This window comes from Sus scrofa, chromosome 1, assembly GCF_054392235.1.
Source record: "Sus scrofa isolate SSC_HxYL_T2T_F1_AM1 chromosome 1, Sscrofa_HxYL_maternal_Yorkshire_Landrace_v2.0, whole genome shotgun sequence".
Lineage (NCBI taxonomy): Eukaryota > Metazoa > Chordata > Mammalia > Artiodactyla > Suidae > Sus > Sus scrofa.
In genome coordinates, this window is record NC_139383.1 from 202,262,965 (window position 1) to 202,287,522 (window position 24,558).

Below are 24,558 nucleotides of genomic sequence, written 5' to 3' on the forward strand. Positions count from 1 at the left end.
TCTTTATGAATTACTTCACTTAGTATGAGACTCTCTAGGTCCATCCATGTTGCTGCAGATGGCATTATTTCATTCTTTTTTATGGCTGAGTAGTATTTTATTGTATATATGTACCATATCATCTTTATCCATTCATCTGTCAGTGGGCATTTAGGTTGTTTCCATGTCTTGGCTATTGTGAATAGTGCTGCTATGAACCAAGGAGTGCATGTTTCTTTTCAAATTAGAGTTTTATCTGGATATATACCCCAGAGTGGGATTGCAGGATCATATGGAAATTCTATTTTTAAATTTTTTTTGTCTTTTTAGGGCCACGCCCATGTCATAGGGAGATGCCCAGGCTAGGGGTCAAATCAGTGCTGTAGCTGCTGGCCTACACCACAGCCACAGCAAGGCCAGATCTGAGCCATGTCTACGACCTACACCACAGTTCACAGAACGCTGGATCCTTAACCCATTGAGTGAGGCCAGGGATGGAACCTGTGTCCTCATGGATCCTAGTCAGATTTGTTTCTGCTGAGCCATGACGGGAGCTCCTATTTTTAATTTTTTGAGGAATTTTCATACTGTTTTCCACTGTGGCTGCACCATATAAATTCCCACCAACAGTGTAGTAGGGTTCCTTTTCCTCCACACTCTTTCCAGGATTTGTTTTTCATAGACCTTTTAATGATGGCCATCCTGACTGGTGTGAGGTGATAGCTCATTGTAGTTTTGATTTGCATTTCTTTAATAATTAGTGATGTTGGGCATCATTTTGTGTGCCTATTGGCCATCTCTGTGTCTTCTTTGGAGAGATGTCTATTTAGGTCTTCTGCTACCTTGAGCAAGGTATGGATTCTATGCCTCTGGGTGGATGAATTGGTTGTGGGGATTAAATGAGTTGGTGTATATAAAGACTTAGGATAACACTATCTCATGATAAATTTGTGTAAGAATTCGCTATTATTATTAGTCAATAATATATAATTACCTTCTATTAGAACAGTCCTTCACCTACCCCAATCATTCTCTCTTCCTACCTATCATCTGAGAATATATTATTGATTTGTTTGCTTGTTTATTGCTTCCCTCTCCACCACTAGAATATAAGAACCATGATGATAGGGACTTTGTCTTGTTCATTGCTGGATGCCCAGTACCTAAGTAGTATCAGACACATAGTAGTTGCTCAAGAAATAGGTGTTGAATAAAGTAATATAGTCAATGAACTTCCCTGAGCCAATAATTATTTCTTGGGGGTTCTTAGTGAGTAAAGTACTTCTAAACTCATGCAAGGCATAATATGGCTTTTCCATAAAAAAATAATTCCTTTTGCTCCCTTGCTCAGATCTTCTAATAATATCACTACTTCAATCCATAGGACAGTAGACCTTAAGATGGTAAATGATAAATTTATAAGCTACTGCAATCTAGACATATGATTTTCATGGGATTCATGGGGTATGTTCTAGTATCTGAGATTTTGCCCATTTTCAGCTCTGACAAAATCACAATGTATCTTTTCCCCCCAAAGAAGAAGGAGATATGACTTCTTATAGACAACAAAGGACCTAAGGTAGGGATACAGATGAAGAACAGTGCAGCAGAGCCATGGAAACTGGGGGACAAAACTGGTAACAGGTAACTTGCAGAGCTTGTGGGATCAGACAGCCCTTCCCTCTGTTTTTGATAGAGAATAACTTTACAGACTTCCTTGCAGCTAGGTCAGCTATGACTAGTTTTAGTCAAGGGAATATAAGTGGAAGAGATGAGTGCAGCTACTTGGAAGTTTTCTTGAAGCAGTATCCTTCCTTTTCTTTTTCCTTCTGTCTGAGGGATGGCTGGCTGGAGCTGGGCAACCATGCTATGCTGGCTCATGAAGTGAACAAAGACCATGCTTGGTAGAGCTATAAGAGAGAAGGAGCTTGGCTTCATGAGGATGTTGTGAACCAGAGCTGCCATTAACCCTGGACTATTCAAATCTCAATTTTTATTTGAGAGAGAAATAAACTTCCATCTTTTATTTATTTATTTATTTAAAACAGGGAAGTCTTTGTTTTGTTTTGGGCTGTGTCTATAGCATGCAGAATTCCTGGGCCAGGAATCAACTCAACCCACAGCAGTGACAATGCCAGATTCTTAACCACTAGGCCATCAGGAAATGCCAAATTTCTATCTTTTTTTTCCCCTTCTTTTTTTGGCTACATCTGTAACATATGGGAGTTCTTGGGCCAGGGATCAAATCTGAGCTGCAGCTGTGACCTATGCTGCAGCTGTGGCAATATTGGGTCCTTAGCCTACTCTGCTGGGCTGAGGATGGAACCAGAGCCTCCACATCAACCCAAGCCGCTGTAGTCAGATCTTTAACCCACTGTGCCACAGTGAGAACTCCCAAACTTTCATCTTTTAAAGCCATTCTTTTTTGGATTTGCTACCACTGTAGCCAAACCTAATCTTAGCAAATATAGCATCATAATAGGTAAATGCTAAACTAAATTTTGACCTGTTAAATAAAAACTGGGGGTTGTCTGCAAACAGAAGTCTATGACACAGGAAATGCAGACCAGTCTGGGTTAAGATCAATGTAGGAAGAACAGAAGAGGCTCAGCTGACTCCTAGGTATACAAGACGAGAAAAAATCCAGACCAAGTTAATAGACTGTTCTCTTGGTAGTTAAATACAGTTAAACATGTCTTTGTCCATGGTTCTTCAGTGATAAAAAAATTAAAAATTAACAGCACAGCCTTGCAAGATAGCACACAGTACTTTCTCTACTTACGGACAGGTTACATTCTTTTAGGTTTGTTTGTTTGAGTCCAGAGGGACTAAGGCCTGGAAGCATAACTTAATCATATGCATCCTTGCACACAGTAAAACCACCAGATGCTTCTTCTTCATGCTGATAAGTATTTCACCAGCAAGCTTTTCTCCAAGTAGTTCAGGGCACCAAGGAAGTCTGTGGCGCCAATAACTCTCTTCTGCCTCATGTCTGCATCCCAGGAGCACCTCAGCTGTGATAGCCGCACCCCCCGCACCCCCCTGCCCCGCCCCGTCCCAGACTCCCTCTGATGTTGTGCAGATTTGAAGGGGCCGGGAACCTAAGATCTTCCACCACCACCCACCCCAGTTCCTCTCCCCTGGCTTTCTGTCACTGCCTCCTATTTTGTTTCCTTCTTAGCACTTGCAATATTTACACTTTAATATTTTGGTTTATGGCCTGTATCTATCCCCATCTCCCACTGACTCTTAAGTTTTCCAAGGGTAAGGACTGTGTCCTTTTTAGTCACCATGTTCCTGGTAGCCAGCAAGTGTGTTTGGCTTATATCAGGCACTCAATAGAAAAGGTGGTGAATGAATGACAGCACCTTCATCACACTCTGCCATAAGTTCTTGAGCAAAGCCTCAGCTTTGTCCTGCATTAACACCTGGCTCACGGGCAGCCCTGTTCTTTTGCTCTCCCTTCTCTGGCGTAAGCATAGCAGTTGCCTGCCAAGCACTTTGTCCTTTGGAACTATGCATCCTTTTGGAATGAAGCACAGCATACGAGCATAGCTGTCATTTTTTCTCAGCACTTTCAATCTTTTACTATCTTTTCTTTCAAGTCTGTCACAATCACACACCTTTTATTTCAAGCACTTTAAAACTTTAGCTGCTTTTGTACTTGCTGTCCACAGAGGGATTACCCATACTTGCAGACTACCTCAAAATTAAGTAGACTCTCAGTAAGATTGCAGCTTGTTCACAAAGGCCCTGTGTTCCAGACTGGGAGGAACTTGCTCTACATCTATCGCCATCTGTTGACAGGAGGTTGAGTTGATGTGATCATGTTTCTTAGCTTGTTTTGTTACTATCTATGAAAGTTTGTAACTTGGAAATTCATAGGTAGAAACTTTTTTTTAAAATCTGTAGTTTGTTGGATTTAATTATACCTAAATTAAACCCAGTGTATAATCTCTTTTAATCTCTTTCCATAGTGTGTGAATCTGGGGATAAAGAATTCTACCGAATATTGTTATAGTTCAGTTTGTCCGGAATTGTGCCCTATGCGGTGTTAATAGATATTCCCACCTAAAAAGTTTGATAGAATTAATTTGGGACTCCTGGCATACTTGATTCACAGTGTGCATTATCATTTAAAAAGCTCTCCTTAACCAATAAGTATTATCACTCAAAAGTTCTTTTTTTTTTTTTAAAGCTAGTGTTTTCTCAAACTTGCTTGATTATAGAACCCTTCCCTCATCTAATATCCTGTGTTCTAATATTACTAGGGACATGTAGGGATCTATCTATCTGTCTGTCTATCTATCTATCTATCTATCTATCTATCTATCTATCTATCTATCTAAAATAGTTCATAAATATTTCTTGGAGTGAAGATTCTGATACAAAAAGGGGCCAAAACCACAATTATAGCACTCTTGACACAGTAATGACTTTGCAGAGTTTATCTCAGTCTTGATGTGCATCACTTTAAACCACCCCAGCAATGGAAGGCAATACCTGTTTGACATTCTGGAAAGAGCCCTCATGCTGTCTAGTTCAGTAATACTGAACACCTTCTCCCAGCAGGTAATGCAGTATCTCAGCAATGGTTGCATTTTGTGGACGAGAAACATGAGAAAATTCCAGCAGCTACAGGAAGGCTGGAAGCACTTGCCTTGTTTTTTGAGTAGGCTTATCTTGGCTTGCACACATTTTCATCTGAGTAAGGCGAATATTATTCACAGTGTGGGTGTGGCAGCCCAGGAGGACAATGATAGAAGTTCCAATTTCATATTTTTCTTTATTGGTCATACATCCTATGCATCAAAATGATAAAGGATGTTCTACTGTCCTTCTAAGAGTTCAAAGTAGGAAGACTCCACGATTGAGGCATCCTTTAAATCTAATCCTCACACCAGAATTCATGTGTGTGTGTAGGGGGTGTGGGGGTGAGTTATAAAATGTTACAGAATTTTCTCAGTGGTAGGAATTTAAAATTGAAGTCCTCAAATTCAGAAAACTGTGGGGCATTATTGTGCATTGAGCTCTCATCCCAGATGGCTGATTGTCAATAACCTTGGACACGGTCAGAATTTGTGACTATTGGCCTCTAACTGCTTTGTGAGAACTGTAGGAAATCAACTGATTGTGGGTACTGGCTGTTTAATTACATTTCATTATTCCCAATGCTTTTAGTCTCCCTTAAATCCATATAAGTGATATGTGTGTGTCTGGCAATGTCGCTATTACCAAATGGCCACAAATGACCAACACGATGATCTGTTTGACTTGATGATCAATGTCTTCAGCTTTCTAAACATATTTTAAAGGTTAAATTTCTGACTTTCAAATGAACTGATGCCATGGATGAATCCAGAGGAATGATCCTTGTATGCATTTAATTCCACAGAGAATACTTTTGGAAATCTATTGATAACTTCTGATCCCTGGGCTGTTCCACTGGCATACATATCTTAGACATGAATTCCCAGGGGTGTGATTCAGTTCCTTCACAAGCCCTTTAGTGCTGCTGTTATAATCATTATCAGTATCATTACCAATCCCTACATTTGTAAATCTGTACTCATCAAGACTCTTGGTGTGGTTGATAGCAGACCAATTCAAGCTGGCTTAGCACGATGAGCCTTTATTGGCTCATGAAGCTTGAAAGTCCAGAGTTAGAGGGGAATTCAATCATTCTATATAAATAACACCTACCCTTCGGGCTTCATCTCTTACCCTGATTTAACTTTTCTTCATAGAACTTATCATTACCTGGCATGGTATTATGTACCTACTTGGTATTTGTTTATTGCCTGGGGTTCCCACTGGAATGCAAGCTCCAGGAGTGTAGTCTTTTTTCTTTTCATCACCAAGTGCCAAGCATCCAGAAATGGACATGGAATATAGGAGGAATGTCATAACTAGTTGAATTAAAGCATGAGTGAATGAATTCATGCAGATGCTCAAATGATATCACTGGATATTTGCCTTTTACATTTTTTGTTCTGCTTCTCTTTGAGTTGCTTTCATTCTTTGGAATGCCCCTTCCCTGTGAGAACGAGATGTCTCCCAGCAGAAAGAGAACTTCTTTTTCTCAATATAACTAGCAAAAGGCTCACTGGCCAGCTTAGATCCTATGGCCATCCTTCAGCCAAATATCGTAGCCAGGGGCATGCAGTTGGCCTGAGTCTAAGGATGGGAGCGTATAAACCAGGCAGACCTAACAAGAAACTTGGCTAAAATAATCAGAGTTTATTAATTGCTCTCCTGTGCAGTTTATCAACTGATCCTTACAAAACTTTGTGAGGAAAGTAGAACAGATATTATTTTCCTCATTTCACAGATGAAGAAATTGAGACTCAGGAAGGGTATGCTAATTCTTTAGGGAATTAGGAAGTGGTGGAGCTCTGTCTTGACCTCAGATCTTCTTAGGCTTCACCCAGAATTCTTTCCACTGCAAAAGACCTGGCAGAATAGCTTTTCAGTGTAGAAGAAAATGGCACATGGCTTGTCTTTGCAGAAGGGGCTAGAAAAGTGGGAAATGTAAGAGAATTGATAAAATCCTTGAAGAATTCTTACTTCTCTGGTGAACAGACTTTATTTCTTTCAATAGAGTGAATTGGTTGGGAAGGGCTGGTAACAGCTAAAAGTTTTGCCTTCATTAAGCAAGGACTCAAGATGGCATGAGGGAGAGTGGCAATAAAAGCAAATTTTCTGACTCTGATGACCTCCCTGAATCTGGAAAAAGTAAATGGCATCATATTTAGGCAATTCATCATCCTTTCTGAGCCATGTGGAAACACAGAGGTTTGTCTTTCTGCCAGCTTTGCACACATATATAGAGTACCAATTTTAAGAGATGCGAGGAAACTCGGGGAGACCTATAATTCTCACCCATGGTTTTATGGCCCCATGAACCAAATTTTAGCACCTCATGCCTGTTCCCCTTTCTCTTTTTCCATTCGCCTCATCTTGGTTAGTCACAGTGGCTGTGTCTCTTTTACTCTCTTGTTCTGGGGTTGGCGATAGAACATTTATAGGGTTTTCCAGTTCACAGTGGAATTTTTTCTAGAAAATGTTGAACGGTGGTTTCACAGTTGAAAAACTGGGCTGGAAAAAAGGAAAGTCACTTATTAAGATTGTGTGGCAATAAGCAGAAGGACTGAACTTTAAACCCAGACTTAAAAAAAACAAAACCCCCAAAACACACTTCAAGTTGTTTCCAGGAAGCTAGTGCTTCTCAATTTTGGATCTCATTTAATTTTTCTGGGGTGTGGCTGAGGTGTATGGACTTTCCAAATTTCCCTGGGGGGTTCTGATGGACAGCTGGGGTTGAGAACCTCAACACTACCCATTGCCATACCATATGCTGAAATGCAAGGCAGTTGTTTGTTTCAGGAGAGGATAGAAGGAGTCTGGTAGAAGCAAGTTGGAGAGCATTTGAGGTGATTATAGCAGAAAAGAAGATATCGAATATCTTCATGGAAGCCACCTGGGCTGATAGAGGAAGGTGTTACAGGCTTCTCGATGCAGTGTATTGGGATGAGACCACAGCTAGTCCATGGTATTTTTGTGCCAATTAGAAGATCATTCCTTTAAAGCCTAAGCCTTGCAAGCACCCACCCAGATTTGCAAGGTAATGGTTATCTTGGAAATTTTCAAAGGAAACCCTCTGTCTTAAGGATACAGCTATGCACCAGACACATGGCCCAGTGAGTAGGACAAGGTCTGGGTTTTGGCCCCACTTGCCCTCTCAGATATGAGACATGTATGGTGAACAACTTGCCTGAGGATTGAGGCAGCTGGGATGGGGAAGTCCAACCAGAAATTCCTTCAACCGTAAGCTGATGTCTAACATTTTTTTTTTTTTTTTGGCTTGCCTTAACTGTTCAATTCATCTGTCGGAAGACAGTGAGGAACACATGGGGTCCTGTGACTCCAGTCTTTGAACAAATAAGGAGAAATTGGCTGGTAAAGAAGAAATAACCAGAGTCTTTGGGAAGCTTTTGGTAAGCTCTCAGAGTGGATAAAGCTGGGCATAATCAGATATATTCCCTAAATGTTAAGAAGGTGGACCTAAGTAGGACGAAGAAAAAGATGGTCAATCCATAGCATGGGAATTAGAAAAGAAGATGGTTTAAGGGAATTGGAAGATTGTCAAAAGTATAACTTTTAAATATTTTTTCATGTTACAAAAGCAATCCAAACTAATTGCAGAAAAAGTAGAAAATAGAAATGAGCCAAAAGAAGAAAAGCCACTTGAAATTTTACTACTCAGAAATAACTACCAACAGTTTTTTGTTTATCCTATCAGTCTCTTTTCTATGCTTATAGATACATTTATACATACTGCAAAACAGGATTATATGTATAGACTGTCTTGTAATCTGCTTTTTAACTTAACAATATTCCATGTTTTCTATGTCATTAACTGTTCCCCTTCCTTGTTATTTTATAGCTGCATGGTAATTCACTTAATGATTGTATCATAACTTAATCAGTTTTTCTCCTGGAATTTTACATTGTTTCCAATTTTTTACATTATAAATAGTGTTTGATGAATATTCTTTGAGTTAGACCTCTTTCCATATTTCTTGCCATAAATGCTTAGAAGTGGGCATCACAATCAAATACAGCTTGCCAAATAGCTCAGTGGGAAGATTGTACCATTTTCTGCTCCCACCAGTGATGGATGAGAATGTAGTTTTTCTAGAAGCCCCTCCAGTGTGGGTCAGAAGATCTCTGATTTGGCAGTTTGTTGACTCTAAATGAGATGGAATAGGATGCCCTTCCTGGGATGGAAGGGTAAAAATTGAGGCCTTCAAAATGGGCAGTTGCAAAGAGCTGGTTCCAGGAGTTTGTTCTCACACCGCAAGGTTTCAGAAAGATGTTCATCTCCTCTGCTCTGAACCTCCTGGTCAGAGAGGTGACTAAGCTGCATTGCATTTCCTTCCATTGTAATGAGACTGGGCGCAGAGTTCTTTCCAGGCAGTGTCTTCACAGGTGTCCCCACCTCCCGTGCCTGGGTGCAGTGCAGAGGGAGGGACAGAGTGTGGGCGGGGACATGCGTCTCCAAGGGAATGAGAAGACCTGAGGGACATGAGAAGCTTTCCTTCTGAGAGTGCTGGGAAGCATTCCACACACTGCCAAGTGAGGAGGATGCAGGATTCTTTTCTTAGAAACTTCTTTTCTTTTTGTTTTTGGTAATAAAGTTTAATTTTTCATCGTAAAAGTAACGCACATTCTCTAAAAAAAAAAATGGAAAATATGGGACGTAAAGTGAAGGAGAAATCACGCATTGGCACAATATCCATGGACAAATGTTGGTGTGTGTGTGAATGTGTGTGCAGTTATTCTTTTTATATAGTTGTAATTGCACTGTCTAAGTTATCCTTCCATCCTGTTTTTTTTTTCACTTTAACGTCATATGCATTTTCCATGTTATTACATGGTCCTAATAAACATTTTTTGATTATTTAATTCTCAGTTATGTGAATGGGCCATCATTCATTGTTCAGTGTTGTTATTTAGACTATTATTTATGTTTTGCAGATGAGGAAGCTAAGACCCATAGGAGACTCAAGATTCACCCAACGTCACAAGACACATAAGTGATGCAACCAACATTTCATCTATTATTTAATTATTCATTCATTCAACAATCATTAATAGAACATCTGCCATCATATCATATCATAAAAACCCTTTGGGAGGCAAACACAATATTCCTACTTGTGTGATATTTATGAATCAGTGGACAGTACAACCTCTTTGGAGCTATGATAGAAGAGTTCCTTGGCCCTGTTAAAGATCAGAAAAAGGGTACCTCTTCATTCTGGGGTCTGGGAATGCTTCCTGAAGGAGGTAATGTTGAAGCTCAGTCTTACAGGAAGACTGAGGGTTTGGAAGCAGGGTAAAGGGCACAGCCATGTAAACATCTCGAGGTGAGAGGGAGCACAATACACTCTGGAAACTGCAAATTGTGGGCCACCATGTTTGCTGGGAGTGGTGGGGTTTGTAGGTGGGAACCAGGTCGTGATGAGCATCTTTGGCCTGCCAGGAACCTTGGGCTTTGTCCTGAAAGCCATGAGGAGCCTTGGTACAATTTAGGCAGAGACTTGCACATCCTATTGGGACTTTAAAGTCCACAAAATTCATGGAGGAGAATGGACTCGGGGGAGGGAAGTGAAGAAAGCCAATTGGAAGAATATTCAGATAAGACATGTCAGGGCCCACACCGAGGCAGGATAGTTGTGGGGGAGGAGAGGGTATTGATTCAAGAAATAATTAGAAGGCAAGACAAAAAGCAGACACAACTTTGTGAAGTCAGTGTGGCGGACAGGGAACTGTGATGAAGTCGTTGAGTTTGGGAATCCATGGGGAGAGGGGATAACAGGCTCTGTCTTAGAGCTCTACTGTGGCTTTGTTTTGAGGTAGCTGGAGGAAGGTGAGAGGTTTGGGTGGAATAAGATTGGGAGCCATCCGGGTAGGGGTGATGTTCAAAGCCGGAACTAAGAGCTAGGAGTGCCTTGTGCAGCTGGTCTTGCCCTCATGAGCTTCTGTCATTGCTCAGAGAAAAACCTGGCTGGCCAGCTCACTGCTCCAGGGCAGACAGAGACATGCGGAGCGGAGCCACCCCTAGCCCACCCACTGACTCATGAGTGACAAAGACAGGCTTGCTGTTGTACGCTTCTGAGACTCTGAGGGCCTTCAATGAGCTGCAGCACTCCTTCAATAAAGGAGTCCCTTCACTGTCCTGCCTTTCCTGGGTCCCCTCCTCAGTGTCCCTCTGCCTTACTCCCTGCTGGGACATCATTCCTCTGTCAAAGTCCCAGCTCCCCAGCCCCCAGGTCATGATCTGGGGCAGAAGGGACTGAAGCAGCCCTATAGCTCTGCTTCCCTTATCCAAATCTGCTCACTTTAAAGACAAGCTGGCATGATTCAGCTCTCAAATTCAGATCTGATGTTCTACTTATGCCTGAGGCTTAGTCCCAGTCAGGCGTTTTCTGTTCTAATTGGGACGAATTAAACAATTCATTCAACATGTTTTATTGAACTGCTACTATATGCCAGTACATTGAAAGCAAACACTCTCTTTTTTTTCTTAAATAGAATACTTGTTTGTTTTCATGTAAAACACCCAGTGCAATGCCTGACATGTAGTTGGTGATCCATTGATGGCAAACACATTGCTATTCTGGAAAATACTGTAATGAATATATTTGTACCTAAATCTTGGTTTCCATTTTTAAAAAATTCCTTGTATTTTTAATTGCCAAAGTAATGCATGCTTGTTTTAACAAATTAAAATAGCAAATTACATTTAAATTTTAAATTAATTGATGGGAGCTTTGTTTTTTGTATCTCCCAGGGAACTGTCTAGTGGGTAAAATGAGGCTCAGCTGTGGCTCAGTCTTGTGTTATGTGTTTAGCACCAGGCCTGGCACAGGGTAAACGTCCAGTAAATGATAATTGCTGTTATCATTACCATCCCCATCGATATCATCATCAAGTAGACGTGGGTGCTCAGTCTTTGCTTTCCTCTGCCGAGGTGATGCCATTCAGGCCCTTCCAAGCAGGCCTTCCTAATGCATCCTCCTGGCCATACCCTTATACCTGCACCCTGGTGACTGTAGACATGCTCGTTGCCCACTTGTCAGCTTTCTTCCAGTGGCACCAGCTCCTGGTCAGTGGGAAGCATCCCTCCAAGCTCCCTCAGCCCTGTGACTTTGTGGCCTGTGTGGCTCACTGCTCTCTAGAGATGGGGATTCCTCCCTCAACCCTCTTCTCCTCCACTGCCTCATGAGTGCAGTCAGGATCCAAGTCCTTGCAATTCCCAATCCTCCTCCCCCTCACACAGTCTCAAGGTGGCTGCCTCAACCAGAGCTCAGGTTGGAGAAACTTCCCCCAGGAGTATTGAAATGGCCTCCTCCCTAGTCTCCTTTCCTCCAGCCTCCACCCACATTGCCTGATTAATTAATTAGAGCCTGACAAATTAAAGTGTGTCTTCCATCCTGTCTCTTGACGCTCAGAGCTCCTCCATGAATCCCCATTGCATTACCGAATCACTTTCAGTGCTTTAGGGCTCACAAAATTCTAACTCTAAACTAGTTGTCCAGACCTTTTTATCTTGCCTGCTCCTCACAAATCGTGCACATAGCCTGCTGGTCAGTTCCTTGAATATTCCCCTCACTCCCCACCTTCGAGGTCCTGCTTATGCTCTCTCCTTTTGTTGGGAATGTCTTTCCTTCCTTCCCACTTGTCGACCCTATTCAGTTTTGTTGTTAGTTTTTTTTCTTCTTCTTCTTCTTCTTCTTTTTTTCTTTTCTTTAGGGCTGCACCTGCAGCATATGGAGGTTCCTGTCTAGGGGTTGAATCGGAGCTACCACAGTCACAGCAACACAGAATCTGAGCCATGTCTGTGACTTACACCACAGCTCACGGCAACACTGATCCTTAACTCACCAGGCATGGCCAGGGATTGAACCTGCATCCTCAGGATACTAGTCGGGTTTGTTTCTGCTGAGCCACAGTGGGCACTCCGAATTCTTTTTTTCCCCCTCTTTTTGGGCCATCCTGTGGCATATGGAGTTTCCTGAGCCAGGAATCAGATCTGAGCCACAACTGTGACCTAAGCCATGGTTGTGGCAATGCTGGATCCTTAACCCACTGTGCCAAGCCTGGAATCAAACCTGCATCCCAGCGCTCCCAGGATGCAGCCAATCCATTGCGCCCTACTCAGTTGTGAGAGCTGCTCAATTACCCCTTCTCCCCAAACTCTTTTCTGATTTCTTCAACTAGAGTTGGTTTTGCTTTGCTCTGAGGACCATGGCACCATCATTCCTCTGGATGAGGATTTCTCTACCTTGGCTCTATTGAGATTTGGGGACAGAAAAATCCCTTGTGATGGGGGCTTTCTTTCATGTTGCACAATGTTTAGCAGCATCTCTGACTTTCATCCCACTAGATGCCAGTTCCACTTCCTATCCAGTTGTGACAACCAAAAATATCTCCGGAAAGAGTCCATAGGAGGGGTGAAGACCCCTTCCTCCCAGTGAGAAGCACTTCTCTAGAGCAGAACTTATGCAACAGATCCACTGCCACGCTCACTTGTGTCTTACTTTGGACTGTACTACCTAGTGGTGTCAGGCATGTTCAGGTCTCTGAGCATTTGTTCATGCTGTTCCTTCTCCCAGGAATGCCCTTCCCCTCCCCCTCATCTGCTGATTTCCTCTTTAGCCTTTGAAGCCTGGATGAGAGGCTGCCTTCTGGTTCCCTAGGCAGAACGGGTGGCTCTGTCCCTGGGTCCCCACAGCACTTTTCACAGACGTCAGCCGTAGCCCTCACCATGCCTTGCACTGCTGCATTACAGAAAAATAATTTCAATATCTGTCTCTTGAAGCAGAAAGTGAGTTGTGCTGTGGCAGGAACCTCAGCCCGCCAAGGCCTCCTCAGCTGTGCCAGGATAGGAGCTCACTAAGCACAAGGCAATGCTCCAGAGTTGCCATGCGTGTCTAGGAACAGCAGTGTCTGAGTTCAAGCCCCCCAGTTTTGTGATTTGAGGCAATTTATTAAATTTCTCTAGAGGCTTAAATTCCCTTCTCATAAAGCTGCCTTAATAATAGCATCTTTCTTACAAGGATTTAGCAAATTAATACATGGAAAATGCTTATGTGGTACCTGGCATATAGTAAGTGCTCAGTAAATCTTAGTAATGAATGAAGAATGAATGAGTGTTGAACTGGGCTGTGCAGGGATACAGAGCACAAGTATTGGTACACCTCAGTAGCACAGTAGCCTGGGTGCTGCTCCCTGGGACCAGGACCGAGCCCCTGTCCCTCCCCATCTCCAGCCACTTCCAGCTGTCCTTACCCAGTCCCCAGCCCGGGAGCTCGGGCAGTAGGCACAGCCTGTGGGGAGAAGGGGCTGTGGGCTGGCTTTACGGTGAGGTAGCAGCCTGAGCGGAACAAGGATAGACATTAAAAACCTATTTTCTCACTGGGCATAAGTAATTGGCAAAAAAGCTCTAAATCCATAGCTGTCAGGTGAAGTCATTTCCGAGAGAAAAGGATAGAGGGAGCGAGCTGGCGGTGGAGCTGGGGCGACAGCCAGCGGGAGGGGGTGAAACGCAGACCAAGGCTCTGGAGAGGCCAGGATGGAGAACCTCCCCCTTCCCTCTCCCAGGCCAGACCCTTCTCCGGCTACCAACTCGCCCTCATTTTTTTTTTTTTTTCCTTTTCTAGAATAAGAGATTTCCAAGGTGGTAAAAGCAATGAAAGCCAGCCGTGGAATTATTTAATGAGCCAGAATGAATTGCATTTGAAATCATTTAAATGGGATCTGGGAGCATTTAACTGGAGCTTGGGATCTTAACTGAAGTGGGAAAGGATCTTTGTGCTAATTGCTGGCAGTGATATTCCTACAGAGAGGGAGAGATAGCAGTGAGCAATTAGCAGACATAGGGTAATTTCAGTCTGGGCTGTTCCCTGGGGCAGAGTGAGCACCAAGTCCCCCAGCAGGGGGCAGGCATGGCCAGGACCCTGGGTGGAGATGGAAAAGGCGGGGATGTGTGTGTGGGGGAATAGCTAGGGGACCAGCACAAGCTTCCAGCAGTGGAAGCAGGTCCAGCATCTTTTTGAGGGTTGGGGAGGCAGGCAGGGACCTCCAGAAGGGAAATAAAGTAAAGCCTCTAACCTGCCAGTGGTCTCCTGCCCCACTTTCCAGAGCACTAGCTTTGGGAAGGCAGGGGACTTTGCCCAACTTCCAGGTGAGGGAGGAAGACAGCTGCATTTCGATTCTTTCTGTTTCATCCCAAACACCTTCCCTAGAGGCTTCTCTGTTGGTTGCACCTTTAGTCACCAGCTTTGTCATGGAGTGTAGGATTCTTTTCAATAGCTTTGGGATTGACAAATAACCCTGGGAAAGCTTTATTGGCCCCCTTCTACAGATGAGAAATGGAGGCTTTCGATTGTGACTTAGTTGAGGACGCATAGTTGATGACTGTTAGAGGTGTGTCCTGAACCTCCCTCAACTAGTAGTCATGGTTACAGTGTGCGGGCAGAGGTGCATGCCATCATCCCTGTCCTGCAAGACTTCCACTCTAAAATCACCAATAGTTTTGACAGATTGAAAATGCAACGTTCCATGTGAAATATACAAATGAAAGCCAGAGAAGAGGGCTCACTTCGGAGTGAGTGAGCAGCTGAGGCATCACCCAGGAGTCTGGTAGAATCCGGAGGGGAGAGACTGCTCAGAGGGCATTACTTGAGCAAGGAGAGGGAGGAAAGCATGGGGCATGTGTGGAAAACATCAGACGTTTCTATGTCTGGAGAGGAGGGTAGAGATAGGGCAAGACCTGGGGTCAGACAATGGAGTGTTTTGCACACAGGGCTGATGAGATTGAGGCTCGTTTTGCTGGCATTGGGGAGCATGGGGTAGTTTTTGAGCAGCTGCAGGGGGTTAATCTGGCAGTAGTGTGGGGGACAGGCTGGGTGTGGAGTGAGGTTGCCTGTTGGAGCCAGGTATAGATGGTCATAGTGGCCCATAGAAGAGGCAGGAGGAGTGAATTGGGGCAGTGGTGGGGGACTAAGGGCAAGAGGACCCACTGCCCCATTCATTGTTCTGCCCTCAGCACCACACTGGCTGTCCTGGGTGTGTGCCCTGTGGACCTCTCAGCCTGGGTTGGAAATACAGCTCTCAGGTGACAAGTGTGTAAAATGTGGGGCACAAGGGTGGTAGAGCCAGGAGGTCATTTGGACAAGTCCTTGCCTTTGACAGATGACGACCAAAGCCACCCCAAACCATGGTCACTTATCCCATATATAACTCCACAATCTCGCCTCCACTCAGAGGTCTGCATTCAATTATGCTGATGGTCCAGAAAGCCAACGCCAGTGCCTCCTCAACTCGGAGCATGAGGACCTTTTCATTCTGAGCTATTGGCACAGGGAGGGCGCCTTCTCCCAGATGTGGTTCCCACTCATCCCTTGAGTTAGGCAAACAGAACAGATTTGTGTGGAGTGATTTCCATTCAAGTGTGGGAACAGGGAGTTGGACTCATGACTGTTACGTCCCACCTTGATTCTTAAATTCCTCTCATTATGCTTCATGTTCCTCTCATTCTATCCTCTGTGCCACCACCTCCAGAAAGACTGCCCTTGCTCTCCACAGCCACCTCATGCCTCTCTAAAGACCTGCTTCCTGGGAGAGTTGCCTACAATAGATTTGGGCCTGCTTTGAAGGCAGGGCCCATGTCTCGTACATATTCCCTGTAAGGCTAGCAGACGCATGATGGAGAGAAATTTGTTATTAATACTTTGTTGTTATTTTGTTATAATTAATAATGCTAATAATAATAACAAAGCTACCACTGTGCTGACCATGTGGTGAGTATCTCAATGCATTATTCTTAATTCTCAAACAAACCTGCAAGGGAGAGATCATTATTGCCATTTTCAAATAAAGAGAGTGAATCTCAGAGAGGCCAAGTCACTTTACCTCTGTCCTAAATTTAGGACAGGGAGGCAGCAGGATTTGCTCCCCGCCTGGCCTGCTCCAAATCATTCTCTCTTTCACTCTCTCTCTTTGGTGGAACTGAATGGTGATCATGATCGTGTTTCCAAATATCATCTCCTAGTGGGAGAGCATAATAATAGCAAACCAGACTGAGCATGCTGATCTTGGGCTATTGTCCACCTGAAATCCACCTAAGTGTTTAACCCACGAGGAGACGTTTGCTTTGATCATGCAATTTTCCACAGCTCCAGGTTACCAGGCAGAATGTAGGGAGGCTGAAGGCCCCACACTTGGTTTCTACCTCTGGGCGAAGACATTGCTGAGAAAAAGCTATTGCTCTGGGTCTTGAAGCCCACAGGTGGAGCTGTTGGACCCTGGGAAGCCCCCTGTTGTGGATGGATGGAGGGAATCTTGCAGGCGCATCCCAGCCCAGCTCTAGCAAAAGGGAGGCACAGCTAGCTCTGTTTTTTAAGAAAGGACCCTGGAAACCTCCTAAATGACCAACAAGATGGGGCAGGTTAAATAAACCATAATACACCCACATAATGGAAAGCCATGTAGCCATTAAAAATTATGACATGGATTTATGTTGACTGATATAGAAAGATATCTCACAATATATTTTGTTGAGGGAAAAACATGCCTTGGAACATTTCACATATATAGCGTGATCCCCAAGATGCAAAACTGAAAAGGAGACAGGGATGGGTAGCAAGCAGGATGGATGTTCACCAAAATTTTTTAACAGGTGTAGATCTTCCTGGGTGGTGAGATTTCAAATGAATTTTACTTTGGTCTTTTTATACTTTAACCTTTCTGTAATGTGTTCATTGTTAAAGTAATAAGCATGTGGGGAAAAGATAAAGCCATTTTACACTTGAAAATGTATAGATCAAACCAAACTGAAGGTGTCACCCACTCTTACCAAACGTAGACCTGTTCAGATGTAGCACCTTTGATGTCTCATCAGTGTGTTGGTGACTAGTTATCCCCTGACAGAGGGGTGGAGATGCTTATCACAGCACCAGAGACAGAAAAAATCCACAGAAGGCTTTCCTGGGCCAGGAGCAGGACCAGGACTCCCGCTCCCTCCACCCTGTTGTCTCAGCCCTGCCCCCTTCCTCTCGGGTTTCCACCCACACCCTCCTCTCCCACATCCTCACCCTCCTCCTGGTGTCTCCAGCAGCTTTCATCTCCACAATTCCATTCCTCAGCGAGTCCCTGAACTTTCTAATTGAGATCAGAGATAAATATAGTGGGGAAGGAAGGAGGGAGAGGGAGGAGGCCTAGTTTTAATTTGCAGCATTTCCCATTAATAACAACTTCTAATTAAGAAGTCTCTATCTCTCAGCCAAAGTCCAAGGGAAAAGTCTCCCCAGGTCTGTCTAGCTGGAACCTTTGCGCCAGCGAGTTCGGAGTGCGGATATCTGCCCCAGCTGAGCCTTCTCTGCCAGAAGCCATAATTAAGCTGGAAAAGAAAAAAAAAAGAGAGAGAAAAAAAGGATGTTATCTAAGACCAAAGTGATCTTCCCTTGATGCAGTCCTAGAAGGATGCCACCCACCTTCCCTGGACAGTGGTTCCCGCTGGGTCATTCCTCTTAGAGAAGGTGGCCAGGCCAGGTAGATGAGGGGGCTGATGTTGAGGGGGGTGAGGGCATTTTTTTGAAGCTAGAAGAGCTAAGTGTCACAGGTGGTTGGAAAGGGCGAGCCTCCGAGAGCTCTGCCTGGATCCAAGGTGTGTCTGACATCTTTTCTCTTTCTCTTTTTTCCACATTTTGTCTACTGAAGCTCCATCCTCCTCTGTGTGTGTGTGTGTGTGTGTGTGTGTGTGTGTGTGTGTGTAGAGGGTGTGCTAGAACTGCTGATGGAGGAGCCAGAGCTGTTAATAGTCTAAGATAGTAGGATGTGCCATTTAGTATTGATCTAAATACAAGTACAAATTTATTTTTTTCTCCAGAAACATTTTTATGCCTTTTGCAACTCACTGAACTGAAGTAGACATAGTAAACAGCTGTGAATAAATGAAGGGCTGAATGAATAGAAAGATCCTCTCCGAACTTCAGTCTCATAGCCCCCTGGTTACTTGGCACCTCCACTTGGGTGTTTAATAGGCATCTCAGACTTCCTGTGTCTCAGCTTAACTCCTGATCGTCCCGTCTAGACCTTCCCTTCACCAAGTCTTCTCCCATCTCAGTTGAAGGGAACTCTCTCCTTCTAGTTGCTCAGAAATCTTGTGGCATCCTTGACCTAACTCTTTCTTTCACATGCCACCTCCTTTATCCATGAGGAATTCTTGTTGGCTGTGCCTTCAAAATATACCCAGGCTCTTCTCCCCTGTCTCCTGTGGTGACCTTGGTCCACAACCCCATCCTCCATCTTCTCTATTACTGCAATAACATTCTGACTGCTGCTTCCTCTCTTGTCCCCTGAAGTCCATGTCAACCCCAGCAGCTGGTGGGGGGGGGGATCCATTTAAAGCATATGTCCAATGTTACTCAGATCCCTGCAGTGACTTCCCTTCTGACACAGTGGATCATCCCCAAAGCCTTACTGAAGCCTCAAGCCCCAGAGGGTCTGATCCCCTGCGATCTCTCTCATTGTCTTAGTCCATTCATGCTGCTATAACAATATACTATAAACTGTGTGGCTTATAAGTAACAAAAGTTTTTCTCTCACACTTTTGGAGGCTGAGAAGTTTGAGATCAAGGTGCTGGCAGATTTGGTGTCTGGTGAGGGCCCACATCCTGATTCATAGCCAGTGGTCTTCTTGCTATGGTCCCACATGGCAGAAGGGGTGAGGGAGTTCTCTGGGGTCCCTTTTATAAAGGCACTAATCTCATTCACAAAGGCAGCTGAAACCACTCAGTTGAGAGAGAGCACTAAGACTGAGGATCCATTCACGAGAGCTCCCAGTAACTTTCCAAATGCCTCACCTCTGAATACCCTTAGGAGTTAACATAAGAATTTGGGGGAGGCAAGGCAACAGAAATAAAAACAAAAATAAACCAATGGGACCTAGTCAAACTGATACACTTTTGCACAGCAAAGGAAACCTTAAAAAAAAAAAGACAACTTACAGAATGGGAGAAAATAGTTTCAAATGATGCAACTGACAAAGGCTTCATCTCTACAAATACCTTATATAACTCAACAGCAAAAAAACCAACAACCCAATTGAAAAATAGGCAAAAGACCTGAATAGACATTTCTCCAAAGAAGATATACAGATGGCTACAGAGCACATGGAAAAATGCTCAACATCACTAATTGTTAGAGAAATGAAAATCAAAACTACTGTGAGTTACCACCTCACACCTGTCAGAATGATCATCATCAGTAAGTCTACAAATAACAAATGCTGGAGAGGGTGTGAAGAAAAGGGAGTCCTCCTGCACTGTTGGTGGGAATGTAAGTTGGTACAACTACTATGGAAAACAGTATGGAGGGATCTCAGAACACTAAATACAGAACTACCGTTTTATCCTGCTATCCCACTCTTGGGCATATATCTGAACAAAACTTTCCTTGAAAAAGACACATGCACCCCTATGTTCATTTCATTGCAGCACTATTCATAACAGCCAAGACATGGAAACAACCTAAGTGTTCATTGACAGAGGACTGGATTAAGAAGATATGGTATATATACACAATGGAATACTACTCAGCCATAAAAAAGAACAAAATAATGCCATTTGCAGCAACATGGATGCAACTAGAGACTCTCATACTAAGTGAAGTCAGTCAGAAAGAGAAAGACAAATACCATACAATATCACTTATATCTGGGATCTCATATATGGCACAATGAACCTTTCCACAGAAAAGAAACTCATGGACTTGGAGAACAGACTTGTGGTTGCCAAGGGGGAGGGGAAGGGAGTGGGATGGACTGGGAGTCTAGGGTTAATAGATGCAAACTATTACATTTAGAATGGATAAGCAATGATATCCTGCTGTAGAGCATTGGGAACTATATCCAGTCACTTGTGATGGAACATGATGGAGGATAATGTGAAAAAAAGAATATAGATATGTAGGACCAGGTCACTTTGCTCTACCATAGAAATTGACAGAACATTGTAAATTAGCTATAATGGAAAAAATAAAAATCATAAAAAAATAAAAGAAAAAAAAAGAAATTTGGGGAAGGAGTTCCCCTGTGGCTCAGTGGGTTAAGGATCCAGTGTTGTTGTTGTAGCATGTGTTCAATTCCTGGCTCAAGGAACTTCTGCATGTTGGGGACATAGCCAAAAGAAAAAGAATTTTGTGGGGACGCAAACATGCAGTCTATGTCACTTACCTCCTACTACTATCCCCTTGTCCTTCTGTTCTAGCTGCTGGTCTCTTGGCCATTTTTTGACCATGCTGGCCATGCCCCTAGCTTTGGCTCCTTGCTTCTGTCCTTCGTCTGCTTGGAAAGCTCTTCCTCCAGAAGAGCTTGATCCTCCACCTCCTGCAGCTACCATCCCAGCAAAGCTGTTCTGACTTCTTTACTCTGTAACCCTGCCCAACTCCAACAAGATTTTCCTTCCTTCCTTATTTTTTTAACAGCATTTCCACCTCATGATTTTTTTCTAATTTATCTTATGACTCTTCCCCTCTCTCCTACCCCATTGGAAGGTAAGCTCCATGAAAACAGTGATTTTTGCTGATTTTATTCACTGCTATTATTTCAGCACCTAGAACAAGGTCTGGCACATGTCCTTGCTCAATGGGCCATCAGTTGTATAAATAACGATTAAATGAATGAATGCAAATGAGCTTAAGTGTCAAGTTAAAGTCAAGGTTTACTTTACTGGGAACCATAATTAATTGGAACCCAACCAAGTCTTAGCACCTGGGAAGAAGAAGGAAGTCACAGGAACCTGAGTTTGAAATTTTGTCATTTGTGAATATATGACCTCAGGTATTCACTTAACTTTCTGAGGCCCCAGTTTCCTCATTTATAAAAATGGGGGTAATGATAGGATCTCCCTTGCAGGATAGTTGGATGGAAACAATTGAAGCAATCATAGAAAAAAAATGCTCACCACTGGCTGGGCTTATAACAAGTGATCGGCAAATGTTAGCTAGTGATGGTGGTATGATTTTGTTGTCAACAGCAGACACCTTGTAAATCAGCAGTGACAGTTGACCATGAGGAAGCAAATGCAGTCCTCCCCTGCGGAAAGAGGGGCTCACTACTAAGAGAAAGCAAGGAGAGAAGTCTTGCCCAGCCAGACTGGGCAAGGAGCACAGTTCTGGGATTGCTCTTTTAAAAAATGAGCATAAATTAATGGGCACTGTTAAGAGGAGCATGATCAAGGCAGCAAAGATAAAAAGACTCAAAACCATGTCCTGTGGTGGTCACTAGCAAGAGCTGGTTGGTTCAGCACAGCACTGAAAAAGTTATAGTCTATAGCGGGGTAGGAGATTTTTTCTGTAAAGGGCCAGGTAGTAAATATTTTAGGCTTTTCAAGCCATATGGTTTCTGTCACAACTATTCAGCTTTACTGTTGAAGTGTAAAAGCATCCATAGATGATACATAAATGAATAGGTGTGACTGTGTTTTGATAAAGCTTTATTTATAAAAACAGGGGGAGGTCCAGATTTAGCCCCTGGGCTTATAGATTGCTGATGCCTGGTCTACAGGATTCTGTTATAAGATGGCTGAAGGAATGTCTGAAAGAGGTCTGGTCTGTTCTGAGGGTCCTCAAGCAGAAGTGGGGTCAAAGGATGGAAAGTACAGGTCTATAGATTTTGTTGCTTTTAAGGATGATGTTTAAATAGCCAGAGCTTCTGGCTTTGCACTGGGCAGAATCCTCATTTGTGCATATGTTCAGACAAAAGTTAGGGCAACTTGGCAGAAGTGTTGGAGAGTGTATTCAAATATTGGGTAAGTGGTTGATTTAATCATTTGAAAGGAGACTTTCAAAATCCTTGATTATTGGATTTTTCTAAGGTATAAGCATATTGACATTCAGGGAAACAAAGTCACAGTTTTGACACCTCTCCAATGAATGGGTCATTGAAATTTGCAGCTTGAAGACAGTTTTATTTTTCAATTATATCACCAAGCAAAATTTGTGTACTTATCCATGGGTGAAAAACCACAAGAATGCCTTGTCAACTTCATTTAGGATATAATCCATCTCAGTACTCATTTGGGTCCCTCATGAAGACCCAAACACTAATCATAAACTGTAGTCACTGTCCTGCTAATAAAATAGCATGATAAATGTATGAAAATTCGTTTTGTATTTAGATGCAAGAATAGCAAACTTCTGGCACAGGGACCTTTACTCTTCTCACCCCTATGTATTTGAAAATGTAGCTAACTGATTTTGACGAGAGTTTCTTTCTGAACCTTGGCCTCAAATTGTTAAGGTTCTAGAATTTTTATAACAGGAGAGACTAGGGGCAAGCTTCCTGGTTGGAATAGGGGTGAGGGTATGGGATCAAAGCTGAAGTATGTTAAAGAATGGAGGAAGAACAGATTGAGAATCCCAAGTACCCCAAGGACCCTTGGTACCCCACTGGCCCCACTTCCCCAGAATCCTTCCCAAACACATTGTTCCAGGGAGCTACCATCAATTTATTGGAGGCAGCTATTTGTCATCTCTGGCTTAGAAAGATCAAGTGCAACAACTGACATATTCTATAACCTAAAAGTAGGCCAGTAGCCTGTAAATTGATAACCTAAGATTATCTATTGAGCATCCTGTACAGAAGGAATCAGGGAGATGGGATCTCTCATCATCTTTGACTTCACAAGATACCTTAATAAGTTCCTAGAAGTGACTCAAAACTTTTGGGATCTGGCATATCCTTGGGTCACTACCCTGAGCCAGGTGCTGGTAAATGTGGAGTAAATTGGTGGCATCCATTCACCTAACCTTTTTCTCTGTGCTAGGACAACCTGTGCTTTTGTCTAAATGAGTTATAGGGCTGAAGGATGAGACCTTTAGGAGGATGGGATTCTGATGAGAGACTTGGAGGTTGGTGGTCTTAGTGATGTATCCACACTTAAAGCTGAGTATGGGGCAGAGCAGGAGACCAAGGGTGGGAGGAGAGGTAGTCAGGATGCATGTTTATGGAGAAGGGATGAGCCCAGAGGGGACATGTTTCAGGAGGGCAGCCTTCAGTTTCAAGAATTGGGGGGTTAAAGTGGAAATAGCCACGGTCTTGTCGAGAAAATGGTACCCAACATCCAACCTCAAAGGCAAAGGGGACCATATAAATGATTGAATAGGAAGCATGACGAGCCTTTGGAAGGGTTGGTTGCATGTGGAATTAGATGTGATGGATGGATGAAGGAGGATGATTCTGAACTAAGGCAGAAATGGTGAAGGTGCTTGAGTTTGCATCTCACTGAGAATAAAACATGACGACATCTCCATAGCTCAGGGTTTCTTAGCCTTGACATTACTGACATATTGGTACTATATCATTTTTTTTTATTGCTGGGGGGGCTTTACTGTGCATTATGGGGTGTTTAGTGGTACTCCTAGCCTCTTCCCACTAGATGCCAGTGGTACTCCCCCCATCACCCACCTCCCACATTGTGGCAACCACAGATGCATCCAGACATTGCCAAACTGCCCCCAGTCAAGAACTACTGCCTGGCCTGCAAGGTTATGGTACACAGTGCATATTTTGGGGTGTAGAGGAGGCCTACCAGTCTAGACAGGGATCTGGAAAAAATAGAAGAGACTTGTGGGCCTGGAAATTTAAAATTTAAAAGCTTAAGACAGGTTCCCTTAGATCAAATTAGGTTTCATCTTCCTGACTTAGAGGTTTTGTCTCTTATGCTCCCACCATACATCATACATATTCCTAAGAAAGCTTCTAGTTTCTTGTATTGTCAATGCTTGCATGATTTTACCCCCATAAGACTTTAACTTCTTCTAGGGTAAGAGTATACTCTTTGTGTTCCCAGAACCTAGCATGGTTCTAGGCATATAGAAGTTGCTCGTTACGTCTTTTCCAAATGCATGGATGAATGCATGAATGAGTGAGTGATTTGATGATTTCTCCCTGGCCCTCCAGCAGCACATATGGACAAGAGGCACAAACCCTGAATCATCGACACA

The 24,558-nt window shown here is 43.3% G+C and overlaps 1 protein-coding gene and 1 long non-coding RNA gene across 4 annotated transcripts in view; both read left to right on the forward strand.

The window, feature by feature from the left end:
* MRPL46 (mitochondrial ribosomal protein L46) overlaps positions 1-24,558 on the forward strand; it is a 201,877-nt gene that overhangs the window by 123,095 nt on the left and 54,224 nt on the right. The window lies entirely within an intron of this gene.
* Positions 2,437-11,302, forward strand: LOC146406966 (uncharacterized). Its single transcript, XR_014841607.1, has 2 exons — positions 2,437-7,976; positions 9,520-11,302. It is a non-coding gene; the product is annotated as an uncharacterized LOC146406966 (long non-coding RNA).